This window comes from Pseudorasbora parva, chromosome 22, assembly GCF_024679245.1.
Source record: "Pseudorasbora parva isolate DD20220531a chromosome 22, ASM2467924v1, whole genome shotgun sequence".
NCBI classification, from domain to species: Eukaryota; Metazoa; Chordata; class Actinopteri; order Cypriniformes; family Gobionidae; genus Pseudorasbora; species Pseudorasbora parva.
Window position 1 is genome coordinate 11636110 of NC_090193.1, and position 26511 is coordinate 11662620.

General features: G+C 43.3%; 1 long non-coding RNA gene across 2 annotated transcripts; it reads left to right on the forward strand.

The window, feature by feature from the left end:
- Positions 1 to 5504: 5504 nt before the first annotated feature.
- LOC137058639 (uncharacterized) lies at positions 5505 to 20023 on the forward strand. Of its 2 annotated transcripts, XR_010900774.1 has the most exons (5): positions 5505 to 5546; positions 5960 to 6804; positions 6896 to 6995; positions 12294 to 12519; positions 19696 to 20023. It is a non-coding gene; the product is annotated as an uncharacterized lncRNA (long non-coding RNA). The 2 variants fall into 2 exon arrangements; XR_010900773.1 differs by lacking the exon at positions 5505 to 5546 and having other exon boundaries at positions 5564 to 6804.
- Positions 20024 to 26511: the final 6488 nt, after the last annotated feature.

A 26511-nucleotide genomic window follows, 5' to 3' on the forward strand; every position in this document is an offset into this window, starting at 1 on the left:
ATAACAGAACCGGGAGGTAAGGAGGTCATTGAATTTTTAAGCCAATATGGGTTAATTAGTAAGACTGAGACCATCTCTGAAAAGAAATCTGAATTTGATGGTACACTTGTCATTGAGTTCAGTAGTGGTGCCGCTTTGGATGTGTTGCGTCCCACTTTACCTTATACATTTGTTTCTGCTGAAAGGAAATATACATGTTGCATTTCAGAGTTATCTACTGTTTGTACTGAACATTTTGCTAAAGCTAAAACTGCGTTGTATTTATCTGATTTGCAGAATTTAGCCAAATTAACAGGGGTGGATTACAAAGAAGTGCTCAGAACGACGATGACTCAGATTGGACTTTCGGTTCCTGAGCTCCGTTCGGCGACTCAGGTGAAAGAGCTATCCATCACAGAGTTAGCTGTGCCATCTGTGAAGTTATTGACTCAGTCTCCATCAGCCACAGATGCCCCCAGGTCAATACCGGCCAGGTCAGCCACCGAGCCCCACAATGATCCGAATGACCCTACGCTGCCAGAGTTTAGGCAGTCATCTGCCAGCATTGATGTCCATCCACCTGAGGTACAACGTTACGTAGTGGAGCACATTGTAAAGAATGAGGAGAATGCAGTACATCACCAACGGCTTAGGGTGTTTTCGGGTCGGCTCCCAAGACCTGCACATGAAGCTGATTATGACACCTGGCGGTCAGGGGTAGAACTGCTGTTGCAAGATCCATCGGCGTCTGATCTCCATCGTTCTAGGAGGATAGTTGAGAGTCTTCTTCCTCCAGCAGCAGATATGGTCAAGCAATTGAGTTCCAGTACATTGCCTGTGGTGTATTTAAATACTCTTGATTCAGCCTATGCTACTGTGCAAGATGGGGATGAACTATTTGCTAAATTTATGGACACATTTCAGGACGGAGGTGAGAAACCATCTGCCTTCCTCCAACGGCTCCAGGTTGCCCTGAACTCAGCTAAGAAAAGAGGAGGTGTCATAGAGTCTGAGGTTAATCGTCATTTGTTGAATCAGTTCTGTCGGGGGTGCTGGGATAATTCACTTATTGCTGAACTTCAGCTTAAGCAAAAGAAGACTTGTCCACCTAACTTTTCTGAGCTGCTGCTACTCTTGCGTACCGAAGAGGATCGGGAGGCAGCTAAAGCACTTCGAATGAAGCAGCACCTGGGGTCTACACGGCAGAAGGTCACATCTCATGCTCAGGTTGTTCGTTCTGACAGTGAAGATGGAAGGGCAGTGACATCTTTGATTAACATTACCCAGCAACTAGCACAACAACTAGCTGAAGTCCAGCGACAGTTAGCCATGCTTACGGCCAGTCAATCAAAGGTCAGTTCCATTTCAAAGACTTCGTCTTACAGTAAGCCACATGTCAGAGCAGCTAATCAGCAGTCCCGTCCACCTACACTGACTCAGCCCAAACCTGGTTATTGTTTTCGATGTGGTGAGGATGGCCACATCCGTCCCCAATGTGAAAATGAGCCTAACCCTACTCTGGTTGCTCGTAAGAAGAAACAGTTCACCAGCAATCAACAGAACGCCTCTAACTTTGTTCATTTAAACTGAGTCCGGTTCCTGTTGTGGGGCAGACAGGGGCCAGTGGGGACCAAAATTGTCCCAAAGCCAAGACCGTTAATTGTGCAGAAATGTCACTGTCTAAGATGAAGAATGCACCCATAAAATTTCCAAAAGGGCTTGTGGGCTCAAAGTGTTTTGCTGTGGTTCAGATTGCTGAACAAAGTTCCCACTGTCTTTTAGATACAGGCTCGCAGGTCACTACGATTCCTGTCTCTTTCTATAACCAGAGCCTCAGCCATTGCCCTGTGAAGCCACTTTACAACTTACTTCAGGTTGAGGGTGCCGCCGGTCAGTCAGTGCCATACCTGGGTTATGTAGAGGTGAATATTGCTTTTCCCAAAGAGTTTTTGGGGAAAGAAGTTGATATACCGACTCTTGCTCTTGTTGTACCCGATGTACATCCAGGGGATTCTTCACCTGTGCTGATCGGTATGAATACTCTAGAGCCTTTATATGAACGATATATCAGCAGTGACTTTTCCAGTTTTCAACCTATGGCCCAAGGGTATTGTGCAGTCTTAAAGCTCCTGCAAGTGAAGTACCAACAGAATCAGGTGGGCAGAACAGGAGTTGTGAGGTTGTTGAGTCAGATGCCAGTTTTGATTCCTGCTGGTCAGACCATTGTCCTTGAAGGTTCTGCTAGAGTAGACAGTTCTTCAAAAGTTCAATGGGCTGTAATTGAACATCCAACATCATCACTTCCTGGTGGGCTGTGTGTCCAGAGCTGTCTCATCACACTTCCAAATCATGCTCCCTACAAGGTTCCTGTTCTTGTTATGAATGAGTCTGAACAAAATGTTTTAATTCCGCCTATGACAGTAATTGCTGATATTGGCACATCACTCACTATCTTGGCCCAGCAGACTGTAAAAACCCCTTCAGATTCAGGAGGTTCTCAGAGAGGCGCCTTGGAGTTAACATTTGGAGAATCTCCTATTCCGCCGGAATGGAAGGAGCGAATAACCCTCAAGCTCAGTCAAATGCCTGAAGTATTTTCTCACCATGATCTTGATTTCGGCTGCACGGAGCAGGTAAAGCATCGCATTAAGCTCCATGATGAAACCCCTTTTAAGCAGCGGGCTAGGCCGATCCATCCTCGTGACATTGAAGCTGTGCGGAGCCATTTGCAAGATTTGCTCAACGCTGGTGTCATCCGTGAGTCAGAGTCACCCTTTGCTTCCCCAATTGTGGTGGTCCGGAAACGGAATGGTGACGTACGGTTATGTATCGATTATCGTAAATTAAACTTGCAAACAGTGAAAGATGCATATGCCTTGCCGAATCTTGAGGAGTCATTTTCAGCATTAACGGGTTCCAAATGGTTTACAGTTCTGGATCTAAAGTCTGGATATTATTAGATTCAAATGGATGAAGTCGACAAGGCTAAAACTGCATTCGTTACACCGTTAGGGTTCTGGGAATGGAATCGGATGCCACAAGGGGTCACTAATGCTCCAAGTACATTCCAGAGACTGATGGAAAAGTGTATGGGTGATTTAAACCTTAAGGAGGTCCTTGTGTTCCTAGATGACATTATTATCTTTTCTGACACTTTAGAGGAACATGAGAACCGGTTACTCAAAGTACTTACCCGCTTGGCTGGATTTGGCTTGAAGTTGTCTCCTGAAAAATGTAAATTCTTCCAGTCCAGTGTACGTTATCTGGGACATATCGTGTCTGAAAAGGGTGTTGAAACGGACCCTGAGAAAATATCCACTCTCAAATCCTGGCCAGTACCCCGAAATCTCAAAGAGTTGCGGTCTTTCCTGGGGTTCGCAGGGTATTACCGGCGTTTCATTAAGGATTATGCCACCCTGGTAAAACCCCTTAATGTTCTTACTCAAGGCTATGCACCTCTTCGTCAGTCTAATAAAGATAAAAGTCCTGCAGGGAAGTTCCGGGATCCGAAGCAGTCCTTTGGGGAGAGATGGACGGCCGACTGTCATGCTGCTTTTAACACCGTAATCTCAAAGTTAACATCTGCTCCTGTCCTTGGGTTCGCCAATCCACAATTGCCTTACATTTTGCACACAGATGCTAGCATAATTGGATTGGGAGCCGTTTTATACCAAGAACAGGATGGTCAGCTGCGGGTCATTGCTTATGCCAGCCGAGGCCTGTCTAAGAGTGAGTCTCGATACCCAGCACACAAACTTGAGTTTCTGGCTTTAAAATGGAGTGTCACAGAGAAATTCCATGATTATCTTTATGGTGCTAACTTCACGGTCGTCACAGATAACAATCCTCTTACATATGTCTTGACCTCAGCGAAACTGGATGCCACAAGCCATCGATGGTTAGCTGCCTTGTCGACATATTCCTTTAAGATGCAGTATCGTGCTGGCAAACACAACTTTGATGCTGATGCTCTATCCCGGCGCTGTCACGGAGAAGTGTTAGATAAAAGTGCAGGTTGTGAAGAGTGTGAGCTTGTGACTCGTTTAGTGAATCAACGGTGTGACCCGGGTGAAATTTCAGAAATATCCCCTGATAGTGTGGTTGCTATTTGCCAGAGCAGTCTTGTTAGATCATGCTGTCTTGCTGAGTACTCCCAAAGTGATATGACCCTAGTTGAGTCACTTTCTGTTCATGCTAATATCATCCCTGACAGTTTCGCTAAGGAGGAATCACATGGCCTTCCTGTCATATCCCCGCTGACCCACACTGACCTGAGGGAAGAACAACGTGCTGATCCAGTAATCCGTGAAGTTATCCATCAACTCGAGACAGGAGAAAAAGTTCCCCCCAATGCCCGAGAGGAACTTCCTGAAATTGCATTGTTGTTACGGGAGTGTAATCGGTTAAAGCTGGAAGATGGTATTTTGTATAGGAGAAGGCAGGATGAAGATAAACCTGTTCTACAGCTTGTTTTGCCCTCAGTCTTGCGTACAGTTGTCTTGAAGAGTCTCCACAGTGACATGGGGCACATGGGCATAGAGCGTACCCTGGATTTGGTACGGCAGCGGTTCTTCTGGCCTAAGATGGCGGTTAATGTTGAGAACTTCATTAAAACTTGTGGTCGGTGCGTACGACGCAAGAGTCTTCCAGAAAGGGCAGCTCCTTTAGTAAATATCCAAACTAGTCGTCCTTTGGAGTTGTTATGTATGGATTTTCTTACCATTGAGCCAGATAGCAGTAACACAAAGAACATCTTGGTGCTTACGGATCACTTCACCAAATTTTCTGTCGCTATTCCAACTGCAAACCAGAAGGCCAAGACTGTGGCGAAATGTCTGTGGAATGACTTTATGAGTTGTTATGGCATCCCTGAGCGTCTACATTCTGACCAGGGCCCAGATTTTGAATCTAAGCTGATTAAGGAGCTCTGTGATGTGGCTGGCATTGAGAAAACTCGAACGACCCCTTACCACCCCAGGGGCAACCCCGTTGAACGCTTCAACCGGACATTGTTAAACATGCTGGGCACCCTTGAGAGCAAGCAGAAGGCTAAGTGGAGGGAATACGTTAAACCTCTTGTCCATGCGTATAACTGTACGCGAAATGAGGTAACAGGGTTCACGCCCTATGAACTCCTGTTTGGACGATCACCGCGGCTTCCAGTTGATTTAGCTTTTGGCTTGCCTGTCCGTGAATCTCCATCTTCCTCACATTCTCAGTATGTGAAGCATTTAAGATCTCGTCTTGAGGAGAGTTATAAGCTTTCAACCCAGAATGCTCAGAAGTCAGCCAAAAGGAACAAAGACCGGTTCGATCAACGTGTTACACCTGCAAGTTTGGAGGTGGGCGACCGAGTTCTTGTCCGTAATGTTAGAATCCGAGGCAAGCACAAGCTTGAAGACAAGTGGGAACAAGAGGTATATGTGGTTGTGAAACGGGCTGGGGATCTTCCAGTTTACACTGTGAGGCCAGAAACTAAGGAAGGACCTACTCGCACACTCCATCGTGATTTGCTTTTGCCTTGTGTTGAGACTGCTGTATTGAGTGACTTAATCATACGAGAACTGGTGAGTGTCATTGTTTGTATCATATAGTGTTAAAGAGCTAATGTTAGTACTTGTGTATGGTATATAGATTTATTAGCCGGTGCTGGCGCTGGCTGTATCAATTTATTACTTAATCAGAATATATTATGTGCTTAATTGTATTAATTTTATATAACTGATGCACTAAATATTTAATGACATTTATAGCAATATTGATGTTTGATTGTGAACTGGTTCTAATTAATGCTGAGATGTGTTTTGGAATTATTGATGATATTGTCTATTTATAGAGTACTCTTGTTGACTGCTATATGCAGGATAAAATTGAATCATGTACATGGTGATGATGATTATGATATGATGTGACATTATATAATTGTTACTTATTGTAATGCTTAATCAGTGTTGCTCATTGCTTGGTCCTGTTTATACAGGCCAGGTTTCTTGTATGGATGGCGAGCTACTAGGCCCTGAACCGAAGATTGAGTGCAAGCATTTGCCGGTGTGGTAGGAGGCGCTGCAGCTGCTCCCCTTACACATCCCCGCACACCAATACACACATTCCTACATTATGGTTCTTTGAATTTAATGAACTGATTGACCCAGTGTGCATTGTGCAAGGACGGTTGCAGCTTTTAATCATTTGAATGATTGTGTATGACTTGAGAAAACAACACTTAGATTTGTTTATTAACAGTTATGAACTCATTACCATCTTTGTGTACATGTAAATATTGAAACTGTCTGTCAGCTTATGTCACTATAATATACTACACTTTTGGGTATCGCAACCACGTGTCTGTGTCTCATTGAACACGCCATTTTCCTCCCTGAGCTGAACTTAGTCTTTCTGATACTGGTCCACTATTTTAATCTATTATTGCAGTAATCATACGTGTTACACTATGACTCCGTGTTGCTTCGAGCATATCATTCTGCACATGGGATGAGCATTAGCGCATGTGTGCTTTGTGCTGCTCTATATTGAAGTCTTTCATATTATAATACTGTTGCGCAATAAAAGATTGTTATCATTTCTTTTTCAGTCCATGTAGTAATGCATAAGTCATGCATGAATTAATGCATGAATTCATGATAATTCATGTACCCTTACCGTAAAGTGTTACTGACACTTTTTATTTTTATTTTCTTAACTTTTTATTACAACTAATTCAAAATCGAAATGTTCAGCTACTTTGAATAATGATTATTTCGAAAGACCTAGATTTTCCCTTTATAGGAGTAACCTGTTACGGTACAGAGCTACGGAGACAAGATGGTAAGGGAATCAAGTTTATTGAGAAACCAGTAGATATGCAACTTGACTGAATGGAGATGTGCCGGTGACTGGTCTTGGTTTGATTTTTCAGGGTGCACTTAGAGATCAATGATGGAGACTACTGGAAAACACGGAACACACACACTGGACACAGGAGATCGCTGAAGACTTGAGGAAGACGCTGGAGAAGGGTAAGTATCATCAAGGGAGTCCTTAAGGTAAGAATAGTAGAATTCAGCAGGGAATGTACCTATTGCACATGAGACCGGACAGTCACTGTGTGTGTGACTTTTGTGCTCCTGGTGATTGTGGTGATGATGTGCTGCAGGTGTAGATGATCAATACTCAGGTGAGAGCGTGTGCTGTGAGTCTGTGTGGGAGCCTGGCGTGTCTGTGACAACCAAAAAGTCCTGTAACAAATCCATTTCGGCTTTTATTTTCCCGCCATAACTACTAAAAATAAACCAAAAGTTATACTCTTCCAAACCAACTGGTCACACGTCCACTGCCACAACTCTTTGTAAAGCCACCATGCAGCCACCCTTTAAGCGCTTCTTCTTCAGCCTAACACGGCTTTCTCATGGCTTATGCAGTTTAAATCGCAGCATCTGAGCAGTTTAAGTGCAACTGTCGGCCAATTATCTCTCTCTCTCTTCAGTCAAAAACCACCAATCCAAACCAAAAATAAAACCTTTTTGTATGACACTCCCTAAAACTTAGTTTCTCCAAATAATAATCCAATTTCCAAACCAATAATCTTACTCCAAGACTTTTCCCAAATTCTAATTCTAATTAAAGGGGTACTTCAGTGCTGGGAGGATGAAACTGTATTTAAACTGGGCCATCAATGTTTGTAGAAATGTGAAATTATATTTTAATTTGGTGCCTTCTAGACTGACAAAAGAAAAGAAAGAAAATGTACTTTAGTCTCATGGGGATGAAATACTACAATTCCCAGATTGCTTTGCTGCCCTGTGAGGCCATTCCCAAAGCCACCAACTTGATTACTGTGACTGAGTTGGAGAAGACACTACAATTAAAAACTGAAGGTGTCTGTTCAATCTAATGAGTGAGTCACCGCGCGAGTATCACAGCACTGAGCACTAACTGCAGGAGTGAGATAAATGAGCTGATGAGCTCTCATGATGAGAGCTGAGGTAATCGTGACTACACTCGCGGCATACATTCACAACGGGAGTTCAGTCTGGCGCGTTTCAGTTCATGCCTTTGCAAGCTTAACTTTCATAAAAAAATAATTTGAGAAGTTAAAATACTTACACTGCTCACCATAGCTCCGTTTAAATGAGTGCCTGTAGCTGCGAGGTGAGCTGTCAGTGTGATCTCCCATCCCCCATGCGTGGGTTCAAAACATGCGGAAATGGCTCCCTCTGCTGGCTGTAGTCTTTAGCCTTTCGCCAAACATTCCTCCTATGATGCAAATATCGTCAATTTGCATCGTATGAGGAATTTTCCAGAAATAAAATGCATAAATCTCTTGTCTCAGGGGGATATGAGGGGGGAAAGCACAATCATTTGATTATACTCCAGGGTTTCTACTGATACAAAGCCATATGCTAATTGCTGAAGTAACCCTTTAAAGAGTCATCTAAATTATAATTCCAATAAAAGAATCATCAAAATTATAATTCCAATTAAAGAATCATCCATATTATAATTCCAATTAAAGAATTATCCAAACTATAAATCTGATTAAAGAATAATCCAAATAATAATTTTTATTAAAGAATCATCCAAATTAGTTTTGCACGGTATACCGGTACTAGAAATGTACCGCGATACCCTGTTTTTAAAAACGGTACGATTCTACATTTGATAAGTAACGGTACTTTAAGAGTGACTGCTGTATTTCCTGGTGTGCGGCAGCAGAGGGCAGTGTGTTTACAGCGCGCTGCTTCTACGACACATTGAATGTGTGTTTTTCGCAAAGAGCGACAGGTTAGTGAATGCTCTTGAACATATAAAAGACAAGGTTACTCGTTAATGGCAGAGAAAGTAGTAATTGTATTTTATTCATTTAAAATAAATACATAAATAATCAAGTGAAGGGGATATAAAATTATTTTAAACTAATTTATGCTTTAATAACATTGTGTGATTGTGATTATCTACCTTAATCAAATTATTTACAATAATCTAATCATTACTATTATAAATGCATTAACTCATTATCAAAAGCGCACCTACATGTATTGAAAAAAAAGCTTAACTGCAAATAATTTACATTTTTTAGCATGAAAAAAATAAACAAAAAAAATCTAAGTCTGTAACTTAATTGTAATGAAGCTCAGTTCTAGAATTATCAGCCTGCACACTGGTGTGCTAAAGTAGACCGAACACAAAAGACTCATTACATCTCATTGGTTGATGCCTGCGCTAAGAAAGTGAAATATAAAAGGGTTGAAGCATTAGCATCATTTTCCATCTCCCCCACCCCAACAGGTAAGCAAACAGCTACCAGCAGAACCAGCCACCACAAAAATGAGGCAGCCCTCCCTTCCTGCTGTGTTAGAAGTATACCGCAAATATGACACAGACTCAAAAGATGCAAAAAGATTAAACAAAGCAGTAGCTGAGTTTATCTGTCTTGATCAGGTGCCTATATTCACAGTTGAGAAAAGTGGATACCGAAACCTTGTGCAGCAGCTGGACAGAAAATATGATATGCCTGGAAGAAATAATTTAATGTATAATGAAATCCCAAAGCTCTACACTGAGACCAGGAATGTTATTCAGTCACAACTCACATACCGGTCTTTCTTCGCATGTACCACTAACATGGCAGTCACAATCCACTATATAACTGATTCCTGGGAAACACAGTCCTGGTGTTTAGGATGTTCAGCTTTATATACAGATCATACAGCAGACAGTCTCAATGAAGCCCTGGAGGAGATAGTGTCGGAAAAATGGGGACTGGACCTGTTAAAATGGCTGGCATAACCACTGACAATGCCACTAACAACAAAAAGGCATTTGAAAATTACACCTAGACTTTAGTTTTGGACATAACCTTCATCTGGCTGTAGGCAAGGCATTAGGCTTGTTCCGTGTCTCAAGTGTCTTGTCCCGGCTCCGGGTAACTGTATCTGCCTTTTCCAGGTCAAACAAAATGATGAGAAAGGACAAACAGAAGGCCTTAAATCTACCTATGCAAAAGCTCAATAATGATGAGCCTACACGCTGGAACTCCACCTTTGAGATGGTGGAAAGATTCTGTATACAGAAACAATCCGTCTGTGCCGTTTTGGCTGAAAATCGAAAGAAGTGGCATCTGATGTCTAAAGACTCAGATATGGCAACACTAGATATTGTTAGAGAAATTCTTGGCCCACTAAGTGGAGTTATGTGTTAAGTGGAGAGAACGACCCCACATTATCTTCTGTGTTGCCTCTCAAATGGAAACTACTTTCCTTTCTGACATTAAAGGAAGGAGAAAGCCCTCTTTCATGTTAAATGAAAGAAAAAAATAAGAACAAACTTCACAGCAAGATATGAAAACAAACTTCTGGACACTGCTCTGAACACTGCAACATTCCTTGACTCAAGATTTTAGGATAGTTTCGTTCACATGGAGGAAGAGGTAAAAGCAGTACTTTTACAGAAATCGGTTGTAACTTCACCAGAGCAAAAGAATGAGGTCCAAGCAGCACCAGAGGAAACAAAACAAGAAGATCAAGAGGGGGCAAAAAAAGAAAGAAAAGAAAAACAGACTTGAAAAGTCTGCTCTCCACCATTAAGTTTGAAAAAATGGAGAAGTCAGTAAAGCTAGCAGCAGGTGATGCTGAGGGGGGTCAGTCTGCCTCCCATGCTGACCAATTTGCAAGTGAATTCTTGTTGTACAAACAAATGGCAGAGATAGGTGCTTCTGAAGACCCAGTCACCTGGTGGATGGACCATGCAGCCACCCCGACAAGTCTTGCACATTTAGCCAGACAGTAACTGTGCATTCCAGCCTCAAGCTGTGCTTCAGAACGTGTGTTTAGCACATCAGGCTTTACCTGCAGTCTTAGACTCATTAGATTGACTGTGGAGCACATTGACACTCTTGTTTTATTTCTGGCTAAGAACCTGGAAATATTCCAAATAACTGGCCTGGAAATTAGCCAGAAAAAGAATGATAAAAAAAAAAAAAAAAAACATGTTCAGGTTTTGACATGCCCATGTTCTGTTGACAAATATATTTCTATTGTGAACCAATGGTTGTTTAAATATAGCTATAAAGATCAGCAGCTGCAACAATAATTTTATTTTTGTTAATACATGTAGGTTAGCAGCTGGCAATTTATGTATTTATTTTTAGTTTAAACAGTTCTCATTCTAACTCTGTCTCAGCAGAAAGCAAAAACTGAGAAGCTTTTTGTTTATTTATAAAAAACACAATAACAAACACTTTGTCATCCGTTTTTAATCAAAAGGACATAACTACATTTAAATTATTAAAATAACAAAGTTACAAGATGAGCACATCAAGAGGATGAGAGAGCCAACAGGATAAACCAAGCTTCCAGGAACGGAGAGATTACCCTCACAGGCTTTTGTCCCAACACATAATAGCCCACTCTTGTCAACTCTCAAGCTTCTTATAAGCAGCATGGTTAATCACCGTCAATCCTTCACACCTGTATCACAGTGCTCAACCTGAGAACACAAACAACATTACCCCCAGAGACCCCTGCTAGACAAAATAAAGTATGTCACCCCATGAGTCGTCATGGTGGTTTATGGGAATATTCGATCTGAATAGTAAGTTACTGGGGTTGGGAATGAGTCCACCTAGGGCGCCAACAGCCTGAATATTTATATGTGCTCTGACATTGCTAGTGACAGGGAGCGGTTCCAAGGCTGTAGCATTCGGCGGGATGGGCATCGGTGTCGCAGAAAACAAAGTGAAAGGAGAACGAGTTTGGGAAACAGTGTTAGGGGGAGAGAAAGCAGGAGCCGAGACAGCTTTCGGAGGCAACCTTACATTTGGGTCAGCAACCCCAACAGAGAAGGAACGGGAAAGATGGGAAAGGAGGAAAGTTGGGGAGAACAAAAAGGCAACTGGGCCTGTGCCGCTTACGGAGGCAGCCTTCTGCTAGAGTTTGATGGTGGGGGTTAGAGAAAGTGGCAGAAAAAAGCTATGATAACAGAGCCTGCACTGCTGGCGGAGGCAGCAATGGAACAATGGAAGCAGGCATTGTGACGTGGGGCTCAGTGCTGGAGAAATTTGTGGTCTGTAGAGAAGAGTTGGGCCTGCTACTGCGGCCTGACGCTTATGGAAGAACCGTTCCTGAGAGGAAGGTAGAAGGTGTTCAATGGAAGTGAGAATTCAGGTCCTTGTGCCTTGTTTGTGGCTTTTGATATGGAAAACCTGCTTGGAGTGACACATACATGTTGTACAGTTATGCTTTATTCGTCCTCCTAGAAAATGTCAGCGCTGATTAGTGCTTGTCTTAACCCCAACACTGTCCTTTTTCCTAATGCAGGAATCATGGGGTGTGCTGAGGTGTAGGAGGATGCTGGAGATGGTAGTGGATGTCTTGATGGAGGAGGAAAGGTCAAGCCTAGGCGTCTCGGGGAATGGAAGGCAGCACGACTGGACAGATCGGTGGGATACTGTAGAAGATCCTGCACAATGAGGGAATCTTCATCTGATGGGAAAAGTTCATTAGTTGACTGGGTCCCCTCTTATTAGAGTGAACATTGTCTTAGGTAAGGACCTTAACCTTTTGCTTCCCTCACCTGCTGTTGACAGAAAAATGGTGTGGTGGACTGTGGTGACGTGGTAGTGCTTCTCAAAACGTCTCGGGTTATGTATATAACCCTTGTTCCCTGAGAGGGTACGAGCACTGCGACGAAACAACAAATTTGGGGGGTACTCCCTAAGCATAAACGCATCTGAAGTATGGCAACCCTTTCTTAGGAGGGCCAAAACACACCAACAGCTGGTCCGATCTCTCATTGTGCTGACCTCTCAACATAAATTCTCAGAGCCCTGACTGGGCAGAGCAGGTGCAGCCTAGCTTCCTTTGCCGTCCCCGTGAGACGGAGGATGAAAAGCCTGAAGAAACACTGACCTCATCCCCACAGATGGAACCTTGGGCACGTAGCCCGGCCTGGGGTGTAAGATAGCTTTCATGGCATCTTATGGGAGCCACATACACCTTCAGAGTGGATGGGGTCAGATCGGCGGAGAAACGGTCCTGGAGGAACTCCAGCATTGAAGCCACAGCGCAGTTGACTGGGTCCACCCTCTGTTCTCGACACCAGTTGGAGCCTTAGCCCCGTTCTCGACACCAGTTGAAGCCTCAGCCCCTGCCTCGACAGGACGTCTGCTCCCTGGTTCTGGTCCCCTAGGACGTACATTGCTCTGAGAGACGACAGTTTCCCCTGGGACCACAGAAGGATCTGGTGCGGCAACCTGCATAGTGGGCCTCAGTGTGACCTCAGAACCCCCTGAAGATTCAGATACGATACCACAGACATATTGTCGGACCATATCAGGACATGGTGGCCGTGGAGCTCTGGGAGGAAAGTCCATGACCGACCTCTCGCAAACCGGCCTTCCATGACCGCGCCCCAGCCCGTGAGGGAGGCGTCTGTTGAAAGGATCTTCCTGCAACATGATGCTCCTAACACTGGCCTTTGGGACATGAACCTGGGATTTTTCCATTTGACGAGGGAACGAAGACATTTGCACGTTATCCTGATCATACGGAAAGGTTTTCCCCTCGGGGAGAACCCCCTGGTCCGCAGCCACCACTGGAGGGGCCTCATGTATAGCAGGCCGAACGGAATCACGTTGGACGCTGCTGCCATGAGGCCTAGCAGTCTCTGGAACTGCTTCACAGTGCGGCTGTGGCCTAGCTTCATAGCTGAGACTTCCGCCCGTATGGTCTCGGCCCGTGCGGGGGACATGCGAGCTCGTATCGTAGTCGAGTCCCATACCACCGTTAACACACTTTGTTTAGTCTCAGCCCCAAGCACCTGAGATGGGACAAAACAACATCTCAATGCCGAATTGCCATCTCTCGCGACTGCGACAATATGAGCCAGTCGTCGATATAATTGAGTACACGGATGCCCTGGAGCCTCATTGTGGCAAGAGATGCATCCATGCACTTGGTGAAGGTGCGAGGGAAAAGAGCTAGATCAAAAGGAAGAACCCGATACTGGTATGCTTCGCCCACGAAAGCGAACCTAAGGAACATCCTGTGGGCAGGGAGGATGGAGAAATGAAAATATGCGTCCTTCAGATTGAGTACCAGTCCTCGAAATGGATCTGACTCAAGATAGCTGGAATGGTGAGCATCTTGAACCTAAATCTCCTCAGAGATCGGTTCAAGTACCTCAGATCTATTATTGGACCCAAGCCCCCATCCTTCTTGGGAACAATGAAGTACCGGCTGTAAAACCCTGACTCCCTGTCTGGCGAAGGAATGCGTTCTATAGCCTCCTTGACCAGTAGGAAGCGTACCTCCTGTTCCATAACCTGCCTCTGGGCCAGGGGGACCATGGTCCAGACCACACTGTTGAATTTTGGTGTTGGAACCCTGAACTGCAATCTGTAGCCCCTTCCCACTGTACACAGGGCCCAAGCAGAAATATTCGGGAAGCATGACCATGCGGCGATATATTCTACTATTCTACTAGGTCTCTGGTACCCAACGTACCTTCTGCCCGACCCCCTGAAGTGGCCGCCTGGCAGAAATTGATCGGAGGATTTTCGGTGTGCGCACGCGTTTGCTGCCCTGCCGCAGGTCGATTTCGAGGCGGCTGGAGTGGCGTACGTACGTGGGAAACCATTGAGGCCGGAAGCGTTGAGGCCCCGGTGCTGGCAGACGGCCGGGACTGGCCACCCGAGGCCTCCCTGCTGGTCTCAGAAGGCCCCGAGCGGCGAGGAAGGTACTGCCGAAAAGACGCCGACCGCTTCCTCACCTCCTGGAATCTCTCGACGACGCTAATGACTGCATCGCCGAAGAGACCCGCAGGGCCTATCGGGGAATCTAAGAGAAAGGATTTCTCCTTGTCTTTCATCCCCGATAGGTTCAACCAGAGGTGTCTCTCCACGCACACCAAACCAGCCATAGAGCGGCCGATTGCACGGGCCGTCTCTTTGGTGACGTTAAGAGACAAGTTGGTGGCCTTTCTCAGCTCGGTTATATCGTCCGGGGACAGACCCTCTCCCTCATCGAACTCCTTTAAGAGCTCCGCTTGGTAGGCCTGCAGAACCGCCATGGTGTGCAGGCAGCTACCAGTGCGCCCGGCTGCTCTATAGGCCCTGCCCACCAGGGACGAGATGTCCCTGCATGGCTTGGTGGGCAGAACTGGGGCTTTCAGGCAGCGTCCCATAACCAACCTCTGACGCACCCACGACACACCCGAAATCTAAAACCGGGTGGTTCGATAGGCGCGTCGAGTATGGTTTTTCCCACGATTTGCACAATTTGTTGTGCAAATCTGGGAAAAATGCCAAGCCCCTTCGTGGCGGTTGAGCACGCTTTTTGAAAAAGCGTCCATCCAGCTTGCTCGCAGGCTGGACTTCGACTTTTTCCTGTGGCCATTCGATGTTGAGTTTGGCCACAGCGCGTGTCAACACATCCACAAGCTCTTCTTGAGCGGGGGAGTGAAGAGATGAATCCACCTGCACACCGCCCGCCTCCAGGCTGAACTGATCTGATCCCTCGGAATCAGACAGCATCAGCACTAGGTTATCAACCTCGCGGGAAGATGCCGCACCGCGGGCTTCCTCACGAGACGGAAGAGCGTCTGAATCATCGGACGAGGATTGGGAAGATGCCTCAGCATGTCCGCCTCCCGTCGCGAGATCCAGTTGTGAGTCCCATGAACGCTGCTGCCTCAACAGACGCGGGACCAGATCCCTGGGGCTCGCGAGCCTGGCTGCTCTCATTAAATACGGCCAGCCGTGAGTGCAGCACCCGGAGCGGCAGCTTTTCACACTCGCTGCAGGCGTCACCCTCAAGCGCCACCTGAGCGTGCTGCACCCCGAGACACTGCACACACAGCTGGTGCACACACCTCCTAAACTGCTCGCTTGCCATGCTTGTTCTTTCTAATGGTGACAGACAACAGTAAATAGAAAAACAATATGTACACAGAGTGCCTCCGTTGAAGAGCAAAAGCTGTCTGTACTATGTGACGGCGCCTTCTTATAGCTTCCGCATATGCCGTTACTTACTACGTCATGACGTAGCACCAATCAGATTGGTGGCAGATTTCATTCATGCTTCAGATACGTCACGCCAAGGGCATTCCCCAGAGTGTCGTCACTCGACGACGCAGTGCGAGTTCCCTCGATAAAGGGAATTCACCAATCTTTCAGATACAGTAAATCAGCTGACCAACTCTCCCCACTTTACATTCATTCTAAATAACTGGACAGCCTCCTGTATGGAATGTTCTCATACAGCCATGGTAAAATACCTTGACTAGCATCCCAAACTAAGAGAGGGGGAAGGTGGTCATCTGATGTACTCATAACCACACCTTAATGTATTTACATGCTAAACGAAATCGATGTAAGGTACAAAAATGTTGCTGATCAGTTCATGCCTAATTCCCTTTGAAGCTTGCCACACAATCAAGCTAAATTAAGTGTTTCCAGCAGATGGCACTGCAAGCTTGTGCAGCGCTAACAGAATATTTTTTTGTAATTTTTTGTAATTTTTTGTAAAGGCAATAAAGGCAATACAAAAAATTAAACCCAGTAAACCTTGAGATTATTAGTTGAGACATTAGAAAAAAAATATATATGGATATTAGGAAATGTCTTGGGTTATGACTGTGGCGATGCAGTGTCTTGAGTCCTTCTCAAGGAACAAAGTTTACAGTCAAAACCGGAGATGTTTCCTCTCTCGCACTGCATCGGAGTGATACTTTGGGTAACGAACTGGCCACAAATGCCACCACAAACCATGCCTGCCAAAGTGTGAAGTAGTTGGCTGCCTAACACATCTCCTGAAGTGGGACCACCATATGAAGGGCCCTAGAAGAGCCCATGCCCCTAGTGGAATGCACTGTCAAGGACAAAGTTGAAGGCAATCCGCACACCTGATAGGCCAAGTCTTGGACTTGGGCAGCCCTTCCAAGGAGATGCAAAACACTAACAATTGGTTTAACCTTCTCCACTGTGAAGATTTTTGCAAGTAAATTTCCAGTGTTCTGACCAGGCAGAGCAGATGAAGTCTTCCCTCTTCTACCGACACATGAGGTGAAGTATGAAATGACTGCATTACCACTCGATGGCACCTTGTGCACACCCTGACCTCGGGCATATCCTGACCTCAGATGAAGGATGACCTCGGATCCTGACCTCGGATGAAGGATGGTCTTAACTCTGACCAGGGAGCAAACTCCAGGCCAATTGGCAGTATATCTGAGGCCTGGAGGTCCCAGAGGTGATAGCTAGGAGCAACGCCATCTTGAGCAACAGAACTCTATTTATCGCCGACTCGAGCAGTTCAAAGGGGGCCAAAACCAGTCCCTCGAGGACCACCACCAGATCCCATGTAGGAACACTGGAGCGAGTCACAGACCTCATCCTCCAAGTATTATGGAGAAAACATACAACCAAAAGGTGCCTCCCCAGAGGCTTCATCACAGGAGCATGGAAAGCCGAAATGGCCGCCTCGAAAATTTAAGTTTTTTAGCTTTTAGTATGACTGTGTTAGCCTTATGAATAAGTTATGATAAGCTGGTATGTTCCAAAACTATGACAAAATTTGCATTTAGGAGATGTCAAAATTTACAGTCTCCCACTTCCGTTAAAACGAATCTAAGATTTTGGTGAGATCATCGCAGACTTCACTTTCTCGTCAAATCTTCTGTCCAATCAAAATGCTCTCTAGAATCTAAAGCCCGCCCCCTACACTGCGGCTGAAATCGGTCAGTTGTTAACACACATTTACTAATTTCTACATGGTGAAAGGCACATAGCACACTATATATGTTATAGGAAATGATTCAGTGTATATATGCTTTCATTTGAGGCGAATAAAGTCTGTTTTAACATTAGTTTCACGCACCGCAGCAGCGCACACACCATAACGGCTCTGGTTTAAATTTAGACTACAGACACGAGAGCACAGCGCAGATCATATGCTCGCGTCCGCGCAGACAACACATTAGTTTTGTTAGACAACACATTATATCGACCCATTTGAATTCTGCACAGAATGCTGCATTTCAAAGCAATATGGAGGAGATTATGATGGTAAACAGTGTTAGAGGAAACTGGCTTTACCAAACAGAGAAAGGTCCGCTCTTGCGCTCTAGTCAAACTGTATATTAACAAAATGCTATTGGCTGTTTCAAAAAAGGGGAGCAGCTGCTAACAGCTGAAGCCGTTTCAGGGGAAATGACGTCAACACATTGAATAATGCTGCACGCTTCAAGGCACGGCCTTTAAGTGTGGATGGGGTAAGCGCCGAGAAAAAAAGTCTTGGAGGAACTCCAGCACTGAAGTCACTGGGTCCACCTCACGCTCCCTGCACCAAGTAAAAAACACAGCCCTGGAACTGAGTATGGTACTGCTAATTCAGGTATGCGACTACTGACATACTGTAAGATTGCACCAGAACATGGTAACCCCTGAAATCTATGAGGAACACAGCCAACATCTCCAGGCAATGTATGTGCCAGGAATGATGATGGTCCTTCCCCAGACCCTGGGCAAAGCGGCTGTCCATGACCACACCTTCAACCAGTGAGGGAGGTCTCATGCTTCTCCCAAGAATGTGGGCCTTTTGGGAAGGCCTGTGTGTTGCCATTAAGGCAAAATGTTAAGGACTTATATTTTGATATGATGTAGATCTGGATTTCGGGGTTAGAGATTATTTCCTGTAAGGAAAGAAGGAAGTTGACAGTATGCGTGTACATGCAATCCATCTGTTGTTAGCGCTAGAAGCAATGTCGTAAGTAAAAAATTCATTATGTTAATAAGTTGATGTTACAATGATGTTTAAAAGAAAATACCAAACATAGTTACAGTGTTTATTTACATGCAGATACAGACATATTTCCTTAGACAAGATTTGTTAAAACATTCAAACTTTTTTCCTTTGTTACAGTTGTCACTCTTTCATTTAAGATGATGTTGAAAGCCAAAGTAAACAGCAAGAATCCAAAAAACTCTTGCCTCCCCTACTGCATTAGCAAGGGGTGCCCCCTTACAAAATGTTTGTGATGTGGCAGGTTGGTCCTCTCCGCACACATTCATAAGATTTTATAGTTTGAATGTGCAGGCCAATCCGGGCTCTCATATCCTGACAACCGTAAAGGGTCCAGACACCACCAAGCACAGCAGCGTGGGTATTCTATTTCCCAAATGCGGCATGTGCAGCATTGAGTGTAGCTTTTGAAAGGCAATGGTTAGGTTACTTGACTCCAACCCTGTTCACTGATAAAGCGGAATAAGATGCTACACTGCATTGCTGCTGTCCCAAAAATGTAATTGACGTGCTAAACACCCTATTCACAGCTGGTCATGATAAAGATTTTCCCAAATGCGCCAAGTGCAGCATCTCGTTTTGCTTTATCAAGGAACAGGGTTACAGGTTACTTTAAATTCTCTGAAATTCAAGAACCATGAAGCCTGTTATTACCTAAAAAATGTTACATGTTTTTCTGTATATCCAAACATTATATAATACATTATGCTTAACTAACACAATACACGACGAATGCGTTTTTGTGAGTACACTGTGCAACGCTTTCTTGTGGATTATTTTCTTGTGGACTAGTCGGATTCTTCTACTGTCAACGAGTCTCGTTTTTAGACTGGGGCTGACTACACCTTGAACTTGGTACTGTACACATCTGTGAACTATTGATGTTTTTCCTCTGCTCTTTGGTGTGTCTCGTTTTTAGACTAGATCCGTTTGGGCGATTACGGTGCTCCTCACCGTTCTGGACTGTGCATCAACATCTGAATTCCTGAGACCTGTTCTGGATTATGTATCAACATCTGAGTTCCTGAGATTCGTTCTGACTGAGCATCTACATCTGAGTTCCTGAGATTCGTTCTGACTGAGCATCAACATCTGAGATCCGTTCTGGATTGAGCATCAACATCTGAGTTCCTGAGATCCGTCTGGATTGATCATCAACATTACAGTTCCTGAGACCCGTTGTGGATTTTGACTCTTTCTCTCTTTCTCGCTGTTTATTTTAATAAACTTTTACTTGCATAAGATTCCCTCCGTTTCTGTCCTCACAGATATTGAGTTCAAACATATAGACTATTAAAACACAAACCAACACATTCTCACCTTTGAAATTGTATCCAATCCAATATAATCAATCCGTATTTTAAGTTCCCAGGTTTTACAGAGGTTGTGTAGGTTTTATTTTTTTATGTGAGTAATGACAGAAGTATCTGAAGTGTTGACGTGTGTTGATCGTTCTAAAATGTTGACACGTCGATGTGCCTGGAGTGGTCGAATGAGGAATCTACGCATACATATTCTCCCAATACTTATGACAATATAGTATATTACGGTTGACCGGTGGTTTGCAAAACTGATAGGTGACTGATTCAGCTGCAGGTGCCATCTCCTGGTGAGATTTGAGAATGCATTGAGCATGTGCATTATTCAGTATATGCATTATATATTACTCTAAAAGTGCATTATGTATATTCTCTAACCACTGAGCGTACATCATTTGTACACTAGATATTGTGGTGGACTGTGGGATTAAAGTAACACACTTTATAATGTCCACTATGTTTTTGGACACCACTAGAAATGGATTTCCTCTCAAGTAGTGATCTATTAAGGGTATAGGGGGTCGACTTTGGACACATCCCTAATGACATAATGCATTCTGGGAGCCATTAATTAGTTTTGTATGATGCACCCATAATGCATTTTGGCATTAGGCATGTCACCATCATTGCGATTCATATGCTGATTCTTCAATGTATCCATTTGCATGTATCTTTAAAATGTGTTGGTGCACAATCCCACAGATTAAACACTGTTGGTCAAACAGGACTGTTACAATGAACTATGTGAAAATAATACTTGACATCTATAATATCAAAGAAGAGACTCTGAATATGATCACTGAATCAAACACTACATGATGATTATATCTTGATCATCGTTTATCCCCATTGTCAGCCCAATCATCACCTAGTTTGTTAATCTCTCTCTCAAAACTGGTCACGTCAATCTTGCCCTTAAAGCTGCTGTCCTCTGTCCTATACTTAAGAAACCAACTCTAGACCCGGAGCTCCTTGCTAATTATAGGCCGATCTCCAACCTCACTTTCCTGTCAAAGGTCCTAGAGAAGAAGGCTGCCTCTCAGCTCCACAACCATCAAAAAAGAACAACTTATTTGAGATATTTCAATCAGGCTTTCGCTCGGCCCATAGCACATAAAAAGAGCTCTGCTTAGGGTGTCAAATTAACTTCTAATGACAGCTGATTCAGGAGTTACCATCACTGCTCATTCTCCTTGACCTATCATTGGCATTCGACACCGTGGACCATACCATCCTCCTGGACCGCCTCCACAATACAGTTGGACTATCGGGAGCAGCACTGCAGTGGTTTCAGTCCTACCTTTCTGACAGAACTAAGCGTATTATATTGAGTCAATTCGAGTCCAGGCTGCTCCCTGTTACATGTGGTGTTCCGCAGGGTTCAGTTTTTCTTATTCATCCTCTACTTGCTTCCCCTTGGTCCTGTCATCGTCAGAAATTGACTATAATTTCATTGTTATGCTGATGACATGCAACTTTATATCAAGACTGCCCCGAGCCCCTCCACAGCTCTGTCACAACTCACCACATGTCTTGAGGAGATTAAGGCATGGATGGGAACTAACTTCCTCCAGATGAACTCCAGTAAAACTGAGGCACTACTGGTTGGCACCCCTCATCAGATCTCTTATCCTCATCAGATCATCCTCTCCCTTATCCCAGCTCTGTCATGGTTTATGAATCCGCTGTCTCTCTCTCTTGTCTTGTGTTGTGTCTGTGGGCGTGGTCACTGATCAGTACTGATCAGCAGAGTCTTTGTATGTGCAGTAACTGGTGTCTCATGTTGTCAGATCATTGTAGTTTCCCCAGTGTGTGTTCCTGCCCTGGTATCCGTTGCTGTTGTCTGGTTCCTGGATTGTTCCCTGTTCTTCGTCGTGTGTATTCATCTGGATTATCCACTCAGCACTGGGATCACGGGCAACTTCACGAGGAATGACTGCACCTAGATCTGCACCATCACCGTCTGCCCACCGAGGTCCCTGTGTCACCACCATCATGCTTGTTGATCCATCTGACCTGCCTGTGTTGTGTTTGTGTGTACTTATCAGTGTTACCGTGAACTTGAGTATTAATGCGTCTTTTGCACTTGCATCCAGAGCCTGTCTTTGTTACAAGCTCATCTTTGACGGCCAGGTCATCACTTTCTCCTCCTCAGTCACAAATCTAGGGGTTCAGTTTGATCCACAGCTGACCTTCAATGACCACATGTAAGCACATTTGAAAAACTTTGTTCCACCACTGAAACATCTCCAAACTCCGTCGCCTTTTAACCTTTCCAGATGTAGAGAAAATTGTCCATGCCTTTGTCTCCACCAGGCTGGACTACTGCAACAGACTCTTCTGTGGGATTTCTGGCAGAAATATCCAGATGCTTCAATACATCCAGAACAGTGCTGCCAGAGCCCTTATGAGAGTCTGTAAATATGATCACATAACGCTCATTCTACACTCATTGCACTGGCTCCCTGTTTCATCCCGGATCGACAACAAAATCCTCCTTCTCACACATAAACGCATCACCGGACATGTGTAGCCATATCTACAGGAACTCATCAGTCTGAAATCCTCCACCTGCACCCTCAGATCTTCAGGCCACCTGCTTCTTCAAGTTCCCACCACCAGGCTCCGTACCATGGGAGATCAAGCTTTCTGCTCGGCTGCACCACTGCTTGGAAACTGCCTTCCCAGTGAGCTAAGAACAGTACAGAGCCATAACCAGTTTAAAGCTGAACTGAAGACTTTTCTAATCAGAAAGGCTTTTATGTGTTGATTGCTTGTATTATTCTATATTTTTAATTTTTATACATTTTTGTTAATTTTCCTTTTACCATTGTTGCACTTTGAGTTTCTTCAGAATGAAAAGTGCATTATAAATAAAATCTACTATTATTTATTATTATCATCAAGCAGCCAACGTCATCTGAACACAGTTTCTCTTGGTCGACCTGCCATTACAAACACAGTTACAGGAGACAGAGAAAAGTCTTTGAGTCAAACTGCCCAACTAAAGCAAACACTGATCACAGTGATTGTGACTTCAATCTAACTATTTTCAAACCAAACATTACAACTAAACTTCTGTTACTTCTTGATAAATAACTTCTGTAGACATCTGACAGAAATAATGTCAATTTGGTTAGTAATACGTGAAGCTGGAAATGGAGTTTGTGAAATTGTTTAATCATCCTCTGCTGAAATATTATTCTATTTAATGTCTTGTTTTATTTTCAGTTGATTTCATATAAGGCTGTGGCTAAAGTCAGTTGTAACAGTCTTCAACTCTTTTTCCATTAATGGTTAATGTTTGACACCCTGCACTGCCATGCATTTCACCATTCATTTGGTTACACTTAATTTTAACGTGTCTTTGATACACTTGTTACATGTAGTTACTGTAGTAATTACTATAAATTGTGCATAATTACATGGAACTAACCCTAAATCGTAACCCTATAGTATGTAGCTAATTATTATTACACAGTACTTACAGTAAATGTGTAATTACACTGTAACAAGGACACCTTAAAATAAAGTGTAATCCGCCAATTGTTGTATTGTTTATTTTGTATTTATTTCAACCAAAATTCGGTGTCTGCCTGATGTTGGAGCTTTATCTCAAACAAATGTTGGACTTAGACATCAACTCGATTTTCATTTTCAACCCAAAAAAAAAGAAGTCTGTATCATGTACCTGCTGAGTTTACTGATAGACACTTTAACACATGAAAAATGAATTGCTTCATTTAGTAGAACCAAGTTGTTTCGAATGCAATGATTGGATTTTTTGGATCCTGAGATTTTCTTAGAAGACTACTTTTTTAGACCATTTATTTAGACCACTTTATTTATTGTTATCAGGATGTGAAGAGATGTGATTTCAACCAGAATAAGAAAAAGGAGTTTGTGGGAAAACTGTAATGATAATGACAGAATGTCCATTTTTAGATTGAACAATCTTAGAATATATATATTTGTATTAATTTGATATAATAAATATGTACAGTGTAGCACGTGTGATTATGATTTTTATTGGTTGTGTTGAGTGAGCTAAGTTCCAGTAGAGGAGGCTCTAACCCTTTTAAAAGAAAAAGCAGCTCTTACTGGATCCAAGGAACTCTGGTGTACTGTAGAAAATAGTTGAATTCCTTAGTGCTTAGGCTTCTCCTTCTGCTAATCCCAGAAGACGATATTTGCCTTTTTTCCCCTCATTCACAAACTGTAACACATTCCCAGTGCTGTTATGTTGTCTTTATTGCATAACATGCACATTTTATTTTATATAAACACACTCCTCAGATGCCAAGCTTTCGTTTTCTATTTTCCTTTCTCCTACTCTTTTTTTCATCGCTTTTAAATGATTCATATGCGTTTTCTCCCTGTGTGGGTCAACTTGAAGTTAGCTCAGAGGATGTTCAGCATGTATTTAAACATTAAAAAGACAGGCTTCATCTTTTGAAAGCCCCAAAAACTGCCTCTGACTGGGCGCCTTGCCTAACGCACACAGAATTCTTAATGAAAGATGACACCTGATTGGACAAATCATTGTCTCCACTGAGTCCACATCGTCCACATGTCTCTATGCTTCAAAGATCAAAGCTGCATTTTATCTGCCTTACACCGACATCACTCTTTTATTAATAAAAAGCTATAATAAAATCTATAATAATAACATACAGCTCTGTTGGGCCTGTATATAGTCAGGGTTATGTCTTGTTTGCTCTGTTTGTTTGCTTGATTTAGACTTTGTGTTGGTTTTCACTTTGTAGATCCATTTCATTTGGCAGTGTTCATTGGTGTCACACCTGTGGTAATGTGGTTGTTCTGTTTGTGTTTTTTAAGATTATCAGTCTCTGAGATTTGTTGTTATTTTTGGTTTAGTAACAAATAAAAACTGCTGCAATACTTTCATCCCTGCTGCAATGACCTAATATTGTGTTGGTCCCCCTTTTGCTGCCAAAACAGCCCTGACCATCTATTAAATGACTCCACTAGACCCATTAAGGTGTGCTGTGGTATCTGGTACCAATAAGTTAGCAGCATATCCTTTAAGTCCTGTAAGTTGTAAGGTGGGACCTTCATGGATCGGACTTATTTCATCACATCCCACAGATGCTTGATTGGGTTGAGATCTGGGGAATTTGTTTGCCAAGTCAACACCTCAAACGTTGTGTTCTGTTGGAGCTTTAGATGGTGGACAGGGGTCAGCATGGGAATCCAACTGGTCTGTGGCTATGCAGCCCCATACGCATCAGACTGTGATGCATTGTGTATTAGGACACCTTTCTATAAGAACCAGCATTAATTTATTTAGCAATCTGAGCTAGCAGTAGCTCACCTGTTTGATTGGACCACACAGGCCAGCCTTCACTCCCCACGTGCATCAAGGGGCCTGAGCCGCCCATGACCCTGACCCCATTCACCACTGTTTCTTTTTTTGGACCACTTTTGATAGATACTGACCACTGGAACACCCCACAAGTTTGTTTAGTCAAGAGCTGCAGTCTGACCCAGTCGTCTAGCCATCACAATTTTGCACTTGTCAAACTCGCTCAAATCATTATGCTTGCCCATTTTTACATTTTCCATTCATCAAGATTGAGGACAAAATGTTCACTTGCTGCCTAATATATCCCACCCACTAGCGGGTGCCGTGATGAAGAGATAATCAGTTTTATTATGCTTTTGGTACTTATGAAATTATTGTAGTTACACAATTTTACATTGAATGTATTGCTTTTTGTCTCTATTTTTTATATTGCTGAATTATCATGTTTCACAATCTCTCATCTCTAAACAATACATCTCTAAATTGTATAAAAATATCAATACGATAGATAGATAGATAGATAGATAGATAGATAGATAGATAGATAGATAGATAGATAGATAGATAGATAGATAGATAGATAGATAGATAGATAGATAGATAGCTAGCTAGCCTAGGTCAGAAAACTAGTTAGTTCTGGAAAAAAAACAAAAAAAAAAAACATATCTAATTATCTTTTTATAGAAAGACAATCCATTTCCCAAAAAAAAAAAAAAAAATGAGGGCAGCATATGTAGTGCTATGCAAAGTTTAATAAATATGCAGTGTTCCCCTCATTAACTTCCCAGTGTGGATTAATTTAATGAGTTGCAAAAAATGCAGATGTGATTTAATATGCTGTAGCTCCTTTAAAGAAAGAGAAAACAAACTTAAACATATTTGTAAATCATGTTAAAAGCATTTTTCAAAAGTTCTATCCATTTCTTTGTGTCAAATGTTTTGAGTAAGGGGAACATTACTGAGTTTAGTCCTATATTTAACATAACATACTGTTTCTTTCTAATGGATTTTGTCCTGACCTAATGGTTTTCTGTTCCTGATGCAAGATGAGATGATTTAACAAACACTGGTGAAATAACATTTGAGGAAA